The following is a 13,790-nucleotide window of genomic DNA, read 5'->3' on the forward strand; positions in this document are numbered from 1 at the left end:
GCAGGCCCAGCATGTGCGCCTGCAGTCAAGAGCCTCCTGTAGAGTAAAGAGTGAGTGTGGTTTGCAGGCCCAGAAAGCACACACGCCTGCCTGCAACTGAGTGCCTCTCCTCTAGAGTAGAAACAGGTAAGAAACCTCCTTACAGCATGTGCCTTCTTGCAGCTCAGTGCCTTTCCTCTAGAGTAGAAACAGTTAAGAAGCCTCTTTAAAGCATGTGCTTGCCTACAGCACAGTGCCCCTCCTCTAGAGTAAAACAGCTTAAATGCCTAAAATGATAGGAAATTTATTTATTTATTTATTTCGAGTTTTTATAATCCGGTATTCTCAACCTCCGGAGAGGGACTCAGGCCGGCTAACAACAGAGGATTCAGTACAATAAGATAAAGCAAATATACATCATCAATATAAAATACATTAAAATACAATTCATACCATTTACAAAAAAGTCAGTTCATCAGAGTGAAATCACAAATTACAAATACATCGCCATCCGCCAGTAGGTCAACAGTTATTGACTCAGTCATCAATCTGCAAATGCAGTGTCCCAAAGCCATGATTTTACCAGCTTTCTAAAAGTTAGGAGGGAAGAGGCAGATCTAATCTCCATCGGGAGGGAGTTCCAGAGCCAAGGGGTCACCTCCGAGAAGGCCCTGTCCCTCGTCCCCACCGAGCGCGATTGCGAAAGAGGTGGGACCGAGAGCAGGGCCCCTCCAGAAGATCTTAACAACCTTGATGGTTCATAGGGGAGAATCCGTTCGGACAGGTAAATTGGAAAGGAAGCCCCCCCCCCCCCCAAGAATGGACCAATAAAAAACTGATCTTTCAGCACCCCAGAGCAAAAACAAATATTTGCCCTCCAGATTTCGGGAGGGTCCCAGAAAAAAGAATCAGAGCCTCCTCCGAAAGCCGGACACGAAACAGGTCAAGGTTTACCCCAAATGCACAAGCCTAGTCTTGAGCAAAGACATTAATTGTGATTGTCAAATTTTGAGATTTTCTGCCTCAGGTACCAAAATATCTTGCCCTGCTCTGAGTACTGTGCACTTGGACTTGACTAGAAACTAGAGTTTCATTTTGTCCTCTTTCTCCTGCACTCTGTCTCAATTTATGCCTCCTCCAACATATGGCCCATGTTTTTCCAATGAAACTCAGACCCCCGTTGCGATTGGCCTCCCAGACTTGACCTTGTCATTTCTCTAGAGTCCCCATTGCCCCTTATTTAGTGAGCATAATTCCTGAAAAACCTCTGCATGCTCCTTTTCCTTCTTAACTTAAATTTCTAAAGCTCATGCTTACAACTGACAACATGCTGGAATGCATGTGAGTAATGCCTGGCATAAGATTAGAAGCCAGAAGGGAGGCTGAGTAGGGCTTGGATGGTCAGGGCATCGGCCTGCAATAATTCTTCCTTGCTTGTACTTCCACTGAGCAAAAACATAATACATTAATTACAGTGCAGTGCCTTGCAAAAGTATTCACCCCTCCATTGACTTTTCCATTTTTTATTGTGTTACAACTAAAACTGAAATGGATTTAATCACCATTCATACCACTTGGTGTACATAAAATACTCAACATTGCGATCCTGCCAGATATTTTTATTTTGACACATAAGTTAAGTAACTAAAAGTAAACAGACACTTTTTTGTTTGGGGTATGTGTATGAATGCTTGTAAAAGTCTAAGGGGAAATACTTCTACAAGGTGCTGCATATGTGCGGACATGCAGAAATGTGCTCGATGCATATAATTTGTGAAGCAAATATAATTTAGCTTGCTATGTAGAATTTGAGATTATTTTCCAGAGAACTGGATTCTCCATTTTAAAAAGATGGACTCAAAAATTTAAAGGGAAGGACTGTCCATTATTTAAACTTCTGGCAACATCATTCCTTCAACCTTTCCCAAATTGTGTCCTTCAAAAGTGTTTGCATCTCCCATGATATCCAAGCCAATGTGAAGACAATAGGGTTTCTACTTTGTAATTCAATATGTATGGAAGTATCCAGGTTCGACAAAGATAACCAAAAATCAGGCATGTAGCCGGGGGGGGGGGGGGGGGGGGGGCTTGGGTGGCTTCAGTCAGATGTTGGAAACCTGGGACTGCCTACAGTTCAATACTCTGCCTTACAGACATATACAATCAAAACACTTCCAACAGGGAGTCATCCAACCCAGGCATGTAGCCGGGGGGGGGGGGGGGGGCTTGAGGGGCTTCAGCCCCCCCCCCCGAAATTCTCATGGTGGTTCACGAAAAGGCCTTACTGGTGCATTATTTAAACTGTTATGTTTATCCATAGCATGATCTGATCACCATGCTCAATATATCCCATATGCATGGGGGTATTGGGGTAATGATACGAAATGTTTGCTAGGGTAGACCCTCTTTCACTCAGACTCAGCCCCCCCCCCCCCAAATCAAACTCAGCTCCCCCCGAAACTGACTATGGGCCTGCCAAGAATATATTCCCCACTTTTCCCAATTTCACCTTACATTTTATGGTGGGTGACAGGCATGTAGCCGGGGGGGGGGGGGGGAGGCTTGAGGGGCTTCAGCCCCCGCCCCCCCAAAATTCTCATGGTGGTTCGTGAAAAGGCCTTATTGGTGCATTATTTAAACTGCTATGTTTATTAATATCATGATCTGATCACTATAATCAATATATTCCATATGCATGGGGGTATTGGGGTAACGATACAAATGTTTGCTAGGGTAGACCCTCTTTCACTCAGACTCAGCCCCCCCCCCCCCGAAACAAACTCAGCCCCCCCCCCCGAATCGAAATCCTGGCTACAGGCCTGGTGGGTGAAGGAAGCTCCTTCTCAGGAGAACGCTGCTCAGAAGCCTGAGCCTTGTGAACCAGTTGAATTGGCTTAGGAGACCAATGGGTTTCCACAGAAAGCACCTCAACTGTTTCACCTTCAGGCCTGCTTGAACCTTGTTATGTCCAAGCAAGGACATAACAAATGCACAAAATTGGTATTTCAGTCTCTCTCAACAGGACTGATTTGATCAAAACAGACTGAGCAACCTGACCCAGAAACATGTGGCAGAGGAAATTGTGACTTGGACTGAGGATAACCTGTATCCTATGCCTTCTTCTTCTTATGTGACTTCTTGGAAGTAGAAACAAGGACCACCAGATCAAGTGAATGACCTGGTGTCGAATGGACATGGGATGAAGGCTCCATTTTGAATCCTCAGGCTGGCACCAAAGTAGTCTTGCTTGTAGTAGCAAAGTCAGGTGCAGGATACTTAGAGCCATCCATGGACTTCTCTGAAAGATCTCCAGACTATTGAAAATATATCTTTACTACATGACAAAGAAGAAGAAGAAGAAGAAGAAGAAGAAGAAGAAGAAGAAGAAGAAGAAGAAGTACTTTATTTTTCTACCACGTCTCTATCTCCCCAAGGGGACTCGGGGCAGCTTACATGGGGCCAAGACCAGGCAACATACAGATTAAAAGCAAAGACAACAGCAAATTGCAAATTAAAATATCACAAACAGCCTAACAGTAATAAACAAGTATCAAGCAACAGCAACCCAATTTTGGAGTGGGGGAAGGAGGCCAACATACGAATTGATTAAAAGGTAAATAGTTCAATAAGGTGGATAGGAACATAAATGGCACAGGAGATATCATGGAAACAGAGTAATTTAACAGGATCAGGATAATCTCAGTTTAACTTACATATATGAATAATGTTGTAATGTAGGAATTCACGTTAAATGGTGAAAATAGATCACAGTACAATCGTTTTTCACAGGGGTCATCAGTCGAAGGCACAACGAAACATCCACATCTTTAAATCCTTACAGAATGTGGTTAGGGAGGGTGCCTGCCTTAATCTCCCTGGGGAGGGAGTTCCAGAGATGGGGGGCCACCACCGAGAATGCCCTCTCCCTCGTCCCCACCAACCGCGCCTGAGACAGGGGCAGGAGTGAGAGAAGGGCATCCCCGGAACATCTTAACGACCATATGGCCTCGTAGGGGAGGAGGCGATCATGCAGATAGACAGGTCCTGAACTGTTTAGAGATTTATAGGTGATAACCTGCACAAACAAAAGAACCGGAGGCTCTTCTCATAGAGAAGAGCTTTAAACTTGGATGACTACTTCTTATGCGCTTGTGGAGTAAATGCCTTACAGTGGACACATATTATAGCCTTCTCGGAGGAACAATAGACAGTGCAAATGTTAGGTTATTTTTGCCTCACAAGAAATACATTCTTTCAAGCACTGTTTCTTAAAGTGTGGGTCCCGAACTCAAGTGGGGTCCTTTCATCTCAGTGTTGAAGTTCCGATAAATTTGGCAACAGTAACAGTTTTCTGAACGTCACCTAGAGGTTGTATTAGACATTTACATAGATCTACCATGCAGTGTTTACAGTGGATTCGGCAGAAAATGCTTCAGTTGTACTTCACAAAAAAGGAAAATCATCCTGTTTAGCAAGCCTTGCAAATGCTGGTTTCATATCGGGATTGTGGTGCAGCTGGCTGAGTGTCAGCTGCATTAAGATCACTCTGACCAAAAGGTCATGAGTTCAAAGCTGGGTTGGAGTGGGTTTCCAATCAATTGTGTTGCCTGTTGTCGACCTTTGCAACCCGAAAGACAGTTGCAACTGTCAAGTAGGAAAATCAGGTACCACCTTAAAGTGTGGGGAGGCTAAATTAACTAATTTATGAGGCCATAAAAAAGACTCCAGCAACGCACTCCAGCAGAAAGCATGCGGGGAATGCGGAAGTACTTCATCAGTGTCACAGATGGACGATGAAAGCGACAGCTTCCCTGGCGGCCAGAAAAAGTTAAATAGCCTCTGTGTATGTCTGTATATGTTGTATGTTAAAATTGGCATTGAATATTTGCCATATATGTGTACACTGTAATCCGCCCTGAGTCCCCTGTGGGGTGAAAAGGGCGGAATATAAAAACTGTAAATAAATAAATAAATAAATAAAATATTTGTCTTTTATACTTATTTTATGTAAGTACTAGCCGTCCCCTGCCATGCATTGCTGTGGCCCACATGGGGGTTCTGTGTGGGAGGTTTGGCCCAATTCTATCATTGGGGTTCAGAATGCTCTGTGATAGTAGGTGAACTATAAATCCCAGCAACTACAACTCCCAAATGTCGAGATTCTATTTTCCCCAAACTCTACCAGTGTTCACATTTGGGCATATTGAGTATTTGTGTAGAGTTTGGTCCAGATCCATCATTGTTTGAGTCCACAGTGATCTCTGGATGTAGGTGAACTACAATTCCAAAACCAATGGACACTGCCCATCAAACCCTTCCAGTATTTTCCGTTGGTCATGGGTGAACTGTGTGCCAAGTTTGGTTCAATTTCATTGTTGGTGGGTTTCAGAATGCTCTTTGATTGTAGGTGAACTATAAATCCCAGAAACTACAACTCCCAAATGACCAAATCAAAAAAAATTGAGTGAAGGACATACATTGGGTTGTTAGGTGTCTTGTGCCCAAATTTGGTGTCAATTCGTCCAGTAGTTTTTGAGTTCCGTGAATACCACAAATGAACATTACATTTTTATTTATATAGATATACCTGGAGTCTTGGGGGGAAAAAATCAGGCCGAAATGGGTTATGAATGGAAAAGTTTAAGAAGCCCATGGTAGGCCACCAGAATCAAATCACCAATACAAGCCTAAGTCCACAATCAATGTAAAACTTAAAGACAGAGTCCAGAACAAAGCCAAGTCAAAAGGAAGAAAGGCAAAACACCATTCAAAGGGAGTAAAAAAAACAATACAGCCATAAGGAAGTGAACAGCTCACTAACGGTTCCTTCAATACTATTGATGAAATGGACAGAAAGAAACTGTGGGTTTGAGCAGGAATCCAGCTACTCACATAGATCAAGTAAGGAGAAGCTGTTACCAAAATGCCAAATGTGCAGGCAAAGCATGACATATCCTATTTCTGTTAACCATAGAACCTATGAAAAAGAAATACCCCTTGGTTTGACAATCTGTAAATCTGCAAGGTTTATGGGGCATCTCAAGGAAATAAAATGCCCATAAAACAAACTGGACAGTTAATACATAGAAACAAGCTTTGGCCTTTGGGAGAAACCATGTATTAATTTTTAAAACGAATATGCATATTAAAATGGATTTAAAGTGTGTTTTAATTTCTTTGTGATGAAGACAATTGGATAGGAGAAAAATGTAGGTGGGACTGATGGAAATTAAGTAAAATTGAAGTTCTATTTTGTTTACAATCCTACCCTGGAAATCTGTTCTGTCGCCGCTGGGCTTAAAATGGAGTGCTTTTAAGACAGGATGTGCAACTTGAGCCTAACGGGAAGCCGGGGCCTGCGAAGAGAAGCTTTTAGGGATTTCCCCCCTATAAACAGTCTTTAGAGGGCTTGAGCTTAAAAACAACAAAGACTTTTATTGATGAACAATCAAAGAGGAACTTCTTTTGTCTTCAAAGGTTAAACAAATGCTTCCAGGCTTCAAGCAACTGGTGGCTTCTAACTGTTTCTTTGCTTTACTTCAAAGGAAAATCCCTTTCTAGCTCCTCCCAGGCTGTGAACCTAAACCTGACTGATGTGGATCCACTACCGGGCTGAACTGTGTCTCAAAACCGAGTGGACCTACCAGTAGGCCTGTAGTGACTTTGTTGGAGTTCTTAATGTTTAAAGCTGTTATTCCCTCCGAAATTCCTCAGGGCTGTAAGGCTGTTTCCCTGGAACCGTTGGGAATCTTTAGATGCTCTTAAGACTGTTCTCCCCCGGGAAGTCTTAAGAGTTGAAGCTTTTGCACAGGAGAACCTGGACACATCCTGTACATTATCTATTCTTGCAGAGACTAACTAAAAAATGGCTCCCTTCCCTTCTCTAAACCCAAAAGGGGGTGGGACTAGAGAACCTAATCATGATGAACAGAGAGAGAGAAACCCGTAGGGGTGTATGACTTGATGGCTAGCCAGCCATAAATCCACAGTGCTATGCAGAAAACATTCAAATCGATATCAACTAACAGAGCACAAAGTACTGGTAAAGTTTTTACAACATCTAATAAGAAGTAATAAAAAGTCAAGTATAGGTGAAGTCCGAGTAGTTGAAGTTGTACCCAGAGCTGTAACATTAAGAAATATTGGACACATTTCAGTCTTATGGATTCTTCACCAACCTTCCTGACAAAATTTCATTGCATCCCTAACTCACTGTTCTGAAGAGACTTGAGTCAATGAATAACGTCTCAAATCTCAGTGACTCTCTACAGGCTGCTTCTGTTATGTAATAGGCACCCACAGGTTTAGATTACTTTTGCATTTAGTGTACCACCTTCTTCATACAGCCACATTTCCCCATGCTGCTCTAGCCAGTTTGTAGACGCCTGCAGTCCTGCGCACACTATATTGAGTATAATGTGATGCTGCAACTGACAGCTGAATCTCAAGGTGTAATGAGCAAGCAGGTGTTATGGACTTCAACTCATAGAATCATAGAATCAAAGAGTTGGAAGAGACCTCATGGGCCATCCAGTCCAACCCCCTGCCAAGAAGCAGGAATATTGCATTCAAATCATCCCTGACAGATGGCCATCCAGCCTCTGTTTAAAAGCTTCCAAAGAAGGAGCCTCCACCACACTCCGGGGCAGAGAGTTCCACTGCTAAACGGCTCTCACAGTCAGGAAGTTCTTCCTCATGTTCAGATGGAATCTCCTTTCTTGTAGTTTGAAGCCATTGTTCCGCGTCCTAGTCTCCAAGGAAGCAGAAAACAAGCTTGCTCCCTCCTCCCTGTGGCTTCCTCTCACATACCTGGCTATCATATCTCCTCTCAGCCTTCTCTTCTTCAGTCTAAACATGCCCAGCTCCTTAAGCTGCTCCTCATAGGGCTCGTTCTCCAGGGCCTTGATCATTTTAGTCACCCTCCTCTGGACACATTCCAGCTTGTCAATATCTCTCTTGAATTGTGGTGCCCAGAATTGGACACAATATTCCAGGTGTGGTCTAACCAAAGCGGAATAGAGGGGTAGCATTACTTCCCTAGATCTCCTACAATTCCTAACAGCTAGTGAGTTACCTGGAATTTCTGGGAAGTTTGCAGGCCTGATCTACACTATATAATTAATGCAGTTTGACATCACTTGAACTGCCATGTTGTACTTTTTTGAAGTCTTTAGCCACTAATCCCAATATTCTATAACATTGAGCTGTGGCAGTTAAGAGATGACAAACGATATTAAATCTATAGTGTAGAGCCAATAGGCTTGGTTGATCCAAACAAAATGGTTCAAAACTCGTTTCGAATGTAGGGGGTGCTGGTGGTTCGACTCTAAAGTCCTGAATTTTTCCCAAAAAAAATTGAAACTATCCGATACTTCCGAAACTTCCGAATCACTTCATTAATGCCACGGTAGTACACGCTCTGGTCACATCCCGCCTTGACTACTGCAACGCTCTCTACGTGGGGCTGCCCTTGAAGACGGCCCGGAAGCTCCAGCTAGTCCAGCACGCGGCAGCCATGTTACTAACAGGAGCGGGACGCAGGGAGCATACAACACCCTTGCTGTACCAGCTCCACTGGCTGCCGATTTGCTACCGGGCCCAATTCAAGGTGCTGGTGTTGGCCTACAAAGCCCTAAACGGTTCCGGCCCAAAATACCTGTCTGACCGCATCTCGGCCTATGAGCCCACGAGGACTTTGAGATCGTCCGGGGAGGCCCTTCTCTCGATCCCGCCTGCCTCACAGGCACGCCTGGCGGGGACTAGGGACAGGGCCTTCTCGGTGGTGGCCCCCCGGCTGTGGAACACCCTCCCTGTGGACATCAGACTGGCGCCCTCCCTCATGACATTCCGCAAGAGACTAAAGACGTGGTTGTTTGAGAAGGCGTTTGAGTAAGTGCTGCAACAATTGGCAATGACGATTGGAACGGAACATGAACAACGAGATTTGGATTGTGATTCAATGATGAGACGTTGCGAATGATTTAGTGTAACTGTATTATTGATAGTGTCGTTGTTTACTGTTGATGCGATATTGCTTATGTTGTAAATTGTACCTGGTTTTATATGTTGTACACCGCCGTGAGTCGCCCTAGGGCTGAGAACGGCGGTCTACAAGTGCAGTAAATAAAATAAATAAATAATAAATAATGCGGATGTGCATGCGCAGTAGGGAAAAACAGCACTGCCACTGGGGAAACTTCAGGGGATTTTCCCTCCCTCATTTTTAGACCAATCCTGATTAAACTTGCTACAGTTGTAGAACACATGGACCACTGTTAACTCACCAAATTTCATAACCTTTGACTTATCCATGGATTTTTGGCAAATTTTCATTTTTTTAAAATAAAAAACCTTTTTTAATAAAGAAAAAATGTTCCCGGTTTGAAAGTATTATTTCCTGTTTCACTGGGTGGTCTTTACTTGAAAGTAGTTGTTTGATTCCAGAAACTTTGTTTGTTGTATTGTCGAAGGCTTTCACTACCTCTGAGGATGCTTGCCATAGATGCAGGCGAAACGTCAGGAGAGAATGCCTCTAGACCATGGCCATATAGCCCGAAAAAACCTACAACAACCCAACTTTGTTTGTGTGGCACAAACTGTGTTAAATTGGTGGAGAAACGAAATCATAGTACAGACCTCATCAAGGAACATCTAGACTGAGACCCTTCTTCTGGGCAGAAAGGCACTATCTAAACTCTCCTGACATCCATTTGCTTCGTCTACTGAGTTGGAGGAGACCCTCAAGACACATCCATGCATTTATATATTTTTTCAGATTCAATCAATCATTTTATTTTATCATTACTTACCGACTGTAAAAGGCTGGCTGACTGGCTATTGCTGGCTATCCCAGTGCCTTCGTCATGGCAATCAGGCAAAAGTAAAATGGTTTTTTAAGCAGTTTATGTTTTCTTGGCTTTGCAAAAGTTGCTTATTGCTTTGCTGCCTTCTTTAGACTCCTTTGTTGATTCAATTAGTTTATTTTATATTTAGACCAGTGATTCTCAACCTTCCTATTGTCACGATTCCTTAATAGAGTACCTCATGTTGTGGTGACCCCCAACCATAAAGTCATTTTCATTGCTACTTCATAACTGTCGTTTTGCTACTGATATCAATTGTAATGTAAATATCTGATGTATTTTCATTTACTGGACCAAATTTGGCACAAAATACTCAATACACCCAAATTTGAATACAGGTGGGGTTGGGGGAGGGGGATTGATTTTGTCATTTGGGAGTTGTAGTTGCTGGGATTTATAGTTCATCTACAATCAAAGAGCCTTCTGATCTCCACCAACAATGACCAACAGAAAATACTGGAGGGTTTGGTGGGCATTGACCTTGAGTTTTGGAGTTGTAGTTCACCTCCATCCAGAGAGCACTGTGGACTCAAACAATGATAGATCTGGACCAAACTTGGCACAGATACTTAATATGCCCGAATGTGGACACTGGTGGAGTTTGGGGAAGATAAACATTGACACTTGTGAGTTGTAGTTACTGGGATGTATAGTTCACCTACAATCGAAGGGCATTCTGAACCCCACCAATGACGGAATTGAGCCCAACTTCCCACACAGAAACCCCATGACCAACAGAAAATACTGTGTTTTCTGATGGTCTCTGGCGACCCCTCTGACACCCCATCGCGACCCCTCCAGGGGTCCCGACTCCCAGGTTGAGAAACACTGATTTAGACTAACACTGCTAAAGGTAAAGGTAAAAGTAGTCCCCTGACATTAAGTCCAGTCATGTTTGACTCTGGGGTGCTCATCTCCATTTCTAAGCCGAAGAGCATTGTCCGTAGACACCTCCAAGGTCATGTGGCCGGCATGACTGCATGGAGCGCCGTTACCTTCCCGCCGGAGCGGTACCTATTGATCTACACACATTTCCATGTTTTCGAACTGTTCGGCTGGCAGAAGCTAGGGCTGACAGCGGAAGCTCACGCCGCTCCCCGGAATCGAACCTGCGACCTTTCGATCAACAAGCTCAGCAGCTCAGTGCTTTAACCCACTGCGCCACCGGGGGCTCCTATAACACTGCTACAGACAGCTATTTTGGGTCCTTCAGCCATTTTGGCTAAAGAAGCAGCAAGGCAGTGTGGGAAATATAGTTTAACAGCAGGGCTTTTTGCAATCTCTACCATTGGGGGCCTGGCCTTCCCAAACTACAGTTAAAGATGGCTGTGATTGACCAAGCCCACCACTTCCCTTTTCGCAGCACCCATGGAAAGAATGAGATTTTTAAAATTCCCTTGCAAAGTTACTTAATGGTTGTGAAAATTAAAATAACCTTGTGAGACATCTGAACATTATAGAATATTTCCAGAAAAAATAGGTGTTGTTGTTCACTTGTTCAGTCATCTCCGACTCTTCGTGACCTCATGGACCAGTCCACGCCAGAGCTCCCTGTCGGCCGTCACCACCCCCAGCTCCTTCAAGGTCAGTCCAGTCACTTCAAGGATGCCATTCATCCATCTTGCCCTTGGTCGGCCCCTCTTCCTTTTGCCTTCCACTTTCCCCAGCATAATTGTCTTCTCTAAGCTTTGCTGTCTCCTCATGATGTGGCCAAAGTACTTCAACTTTGTCTCTAGTATCCTTCCCTCCAGTGAGCAGCCAGGCTTTATTTCCTGGAGGATGGACTGGTTGGATCTTCTCGCAGTCCAAGGCACTCTCAGAACTTTCCTCCAACACCACAGTTCAAAAGCATCGATCTTCCTTCGCTCAGCCTTCCCTAAGGTCCAGCTCTCACATCCGTAGGTTACTACAGGGAATACCATGGCTTTGACTAGGCGGATCTTTGTTGCCAGTGTGATGTCTCTACTCTTTACTATTTTATCGAGACTGGACATTGCTCTCCTCCCAAGAAGTAAGCGTCTTCTGATTTCCTGGTCACAGTCTGCGTCTGCAGTAATCTTTGTGCCTAGAAATACAAAGTCTGTCACGGCCTCCACATTTTCTCCCTCTATTTCCCAGTTGTCAATCATTCTTGTTGCCATAATCTTGGTTTTTTTTACGTTTAGCTGCAACCCAGCTTTTGCGCTTTCTTCTTTCACCTTGATTAGAAGGCTCCTCAGCTCCTCCTCGCTTTCGGCCATCAGGGTGGTGTCATCTGCATATCTGAGGTTGTTAATGTTTCTTCCAGCAATTTTCACCCCAGCTTTGCATTCATCAAGCCCCGCACTTCATATGATGTGTTCTGCATACAAGTTAAAAAATAGGTAAGTAGTTCAAATTTAGATATCCCCCCCCCCATCCACACACACACACCTTTCCGCTTCAGATGTCCAAATTCGTATGTTTTTTCTGAATTTTAGTCATTTTCGAATGAACCTATCCAACCCTAATAACCAGCCATAGTTAACATGTAACAGGGTATGGCTACCCAATAATTTGATTAGAGAAATCTGTGCCTCCCTATTTTATATAGACTTACTGTAAGTGAAATCTCTTCTATGAGATTCCCCACTTCCCTCGTAGAAAAAGTTTACGAAACATCTGTCCAGGTGTTGGACACTAGCTCCCATCATTCCTTTCCACACAGTGATCAAGCATGTTTGGAGTTGTTGTTCAGTAATTTCTGGAAGGTCACAAGCTCTCTACTCCTAGTATTCAAATGGAATAGAAGAGAAATTGTTTCAGATATTGTGTCGAGTGAGTACAGAGGACACGCAGCCAGTAATTAGGACCATTTGTGTGCGGAGAGGGCAAAGAGAAGACGGATGCATGGCTTACTTCCCCCACTCCCTTTGCAGGTCAAAAATGATTTACAGGACATCATTAATGTTACTTTCTTTAACCATTGATGCCTTGTCAAGAATGACATATTTTCCTCTCTCTCTCTCTCTCCCTTCTCCAGTGTCCATATGGTCAGACGAATGTTAAAGATCCCTCCAAGAAGAAGTGGTTCAATTCCCTTTTCTATATTTGATGATGAAGTATTTTCCATCACATCATGAACACAGGAGGAAATTGCTCTCTCCCCTTGGTTCTTCTGCCCTTGCGGCTTGTGCATCTTCCTTTGACCTCTCCTCTTCTGTATCCTGAATATGTTTAAATAGTATTTAAAAAAGAAAAGAAAAGAAAAATCCAATGTGTGCACCAGTGATGTTATACCATTTCCAATGCTTTCTTTGACAGTGGCTGCTTTGCCTTCCCTAGTTATCAATCAGTAGTGAGGAAACCAGCCATTTTGGGGGGGTTGCTTTGTTTCATTGGGGTACTATTTATTTGGGTTGGGCTGTATTTTCAACTAGAGCAAGCCTCTCTTGCTTCTCCTCACCACAGCTTTTGAGGTGCTGCTGCTGCACCTACACTGTTGCAGTTTGACACAACCTGAACTGCCAGGGCTCTATGTGCTGCTATGCAATCCTGGCTTTTGTAGTTTATTTATTTTATTTATTTCGAGCATTTCTACCCCGCCCTTCTCAACCCCCGAAGGGGGACTCAGGGCGGCTTACAAAAGGCACAATTCGATGCCAGCAATACACATAATGAGATAAAATACATAGCAGCAACAATTATAAAATAATTAAAACAATCCAGTTATACAATACAACTAATAAAAACAAATCTAGTGATCAACGTTTGCCAAGCTCAAAATCCGTACGTTCATTCCGCATTGTCATAATCCTATCCAATTCTAGTCGTCACTGTCCTTTGTCTGTCTGCCAGATTACCCAAAGGCCTGGTCCCATATCCATGTTTTTAGTTTCCTTCTAAAAGAGAGGAGGGATGTCGATGACCTAATTTCCCCGGGAAGCGAATTCCACAGGCGAGGGGCCACCACCGAGAAGGCCCTGCTCA

This window comes from Anolis sagrei, chromosome 4 (genome assembly GCF_037176765.1).
Source record: "Anolis sagrei isolate rAnoSag1 chromosome 4, rAnoSag1.mat, whole genome shotgun sequence".
NCBI lineage: Eukaryota > Metazoa > Chordata > Lepidosauria > Squamata > Dactyloidae > Anolis > Anolis sagrei.